Raw genomic sequence first — 2,463 nt, forward strand, 5'->3', positions numbered from 1 at the left:
CTCAAATCACGACGTGAGCTAGAAGGCCACGACGTGGCATGAGTATTCTGGAAGATAAGTATTCGCGAAGTAAAATCCTTGCCCGATAAGGATTTCTCCGAAGTCATGACGTGAAGATGTCTTTCACGACGTGAAACTCAAATTTCGAGATTATTATAAAAATCTGAGATCATTACGATTGAAGAAGCTTTTTGGCTGCCTTGGAGGGTTCCTGGAGACGATTTTCAGAAGAAGAAAAAGCTTGGAATTGGCTTTCAACACCAAGGGAGAAGGAGTTCATAATTTGATTCATAGTTTGGTACATTTAAACATGTTTTTGATTATGGATTTTGTTTGCTTAGTTGCTAGGATGTCCAGCTAAATCTAGCTGCTTCTGTTAGCTAGATGACGCTGGAACTCATGGTGTATTTACTTTAGCTTTGATTTACTAGTTTGTTAAGACTTGTGTTGGATTGATTGTACCTCGCATGTTTGTTTGATAATTGATTGCTTTAAATTCTTATTATGTGTAGTTAGTGAATATGAAGTTACATGAATTTGAATACCTAATAATTCAGTGAACACTAGTTTATTAGAGCTAAGATCAAACCAATCTTAGTTAAGCAATTGAATTATTAAAATTAAGATGTGCTAGAGAACTCATGATTATGACCATAATGTGTGTTTATCAAATCAATCTTACATAGCTCCAATTTCATTTAATAATCGATTCTGTGTTAGCTATTGTGTGACCATACATAGATTTACATGAATTGATTAATGTTAGTAGATTTAGAACTAAATTGCTAATATTGTCTTAATTGGTAACCAACAGTAATTGTCATAGTAATTTATAACCCATTGAGTGAAAGTGGATTCGAACTAACAGAAGTGTTTAGTAATTGATTGAATTTTGTATTAAGAATTAAGTTCATCTAAACTTGCAAAATTAGGTAAAACCCTTTCCTTTATTAATAATTAGGTTAATTTAGTAGTAGATAAATTAATTAGTCAAAACCGTTCCCTGTGATCGACACCTGACTTACCTGACTATTCTATAATTTGACTAGGTACACTGCCTAGGTGCAATTTAGTTAGTTAAGGTAGTTAGGTTATAAATATAAAATTAGGTGTAGCTATTTGCAGGCATCTAGTTTTTGGCGCCGTTGCCGGGGAACGGCTTATTTGATTGTTTATTTATTTGCTTTAGATTGATCGATCCTTTTTGTGGGGTAAAACCTGCAAAAAGTTACATTTTCAGCTTAGGTTTTTGTTCAGTACCAGATTCACGACGTGAGCCTTAAGCTCACGACGTGAATTCAGTAGATTTTCGTTTTTCTTCGTTTTTTTTCTTTTCTATTAGTTTTTGTTCAGTTTTACGTTTTTTTTTATTTTGCAGGAGTTCATGACCAGAGGCTCCAACACATTTTTGGTACCACCACTTGAAGATCCAGAGTTAGCCCTTCACAAAAAGAAGGATAAGAACGTGAAATACGATCAAACACCAAAGAAGACAACTTTACAAGAGTTCAAGTCAGTGTTCTCAAAGAAGTCGGGGAAGAAAACTGGAAAATCGAGTTCATCTTCAAGGGACAAGAGCAAGATTGAAAGCTTAGATCAAATACCTATCCCAAATGAATCTGAATACGAGTCCGAGAACGAGTTTGGACTATATACGAGCGAACCCGAAGACGGGCCAAGCAACGAAATGGCGAACATTGAAGAAATGTCAATGGGAGCTTACAAGAAGCGTATTCGAGAAGATGTTGGTCCGGGATTAGTACAACCCGCGATTCCTGCCACTGCCACATTCGAGTTGAAGGGACACATCCTTAATGCACTAAAGGATATTCTGTTTTATGGAAAGGATCATGAGGATGCTTTCTAACATCTAGATGAGGTCAACGACATTGCTGACTATTTCAATGTCCCGAATATTAATAGAGATATTGTCTTGATGAGGATGCTACCAGTTACTTTCAAGGGAGCTGCAAAAGACTGGTTGAAAGCACTCACACCTGATACAATCACTACTTGGGCTCAAATGCATGAGCAGTTTCTAGACCAATTTTTCCCACCATCCAATATAGCTCAACTCAAGAAGGCAATAGCCAACTTTAAGCAACAACCGGGGCAGTCATTATACGAGGCATGGGAGCGTTACAAAGGATTGTTAAGGAATTGTCCTCAACATGATCTTAATGTTCAACAAGAGATGTCTATTTTCTATGATGGGGTCAATGTTATGACAAGGCAACTCCTTGATTCTCAAGGACCACTGACAAAGAAAAATCCAAGGGAGGTCAAGGAGTTAGTTGAAGAATTCGCAAAACACGCTCGTGAGTACCACAACCCAAGACAAGATGGAGCAAAAGGCAGTGAGGTGCACATTCTGAAGAGATGGCTGCTATGATGGCAATGTTGAATACTATGGACCGAAGATTGACCCAAATGGACCAATCAATTCATGCAATAAGAGTTGGA

At 37.2% G+C, this 2,463-nt stretch overlaps 1 non-coding gene across 1 annotated transcript; it reads right to left on the reverse strand.

The window, feature by feature from the left end:
* Positions 1 to 2,071: 2,071 nt before the first annotated feature.
* Positions 2,072 to 2,178, reverse strand: LOC145110378 (small nucleolar RNA R71). The gene has a single exon (XR_013709758.1). It is a non-coding gene; the product is annotated as a small nucleolar RNA R71 (small nucleolar RNA).
* Between the last annotated feature and the right edge of the window lie 285 nt (positions 2,179 to 2,463).

The sequence above is a fragment of the Lactuca virosa genome, chromosome 4 (assembly GCF_052849685.1).
Source record: "Lactuca virosa cultivar CGN04683 chromosome 4, Lactuca_virosa_CGN04683_v6, whole genome shotgun sequence".
Lineage (NCBI taxonomy): Eukaryota > Viridiplantae > Streptophyta > Magnoliopsida > Asterales > Asteraceae > Lactuca > Lactuca virosa.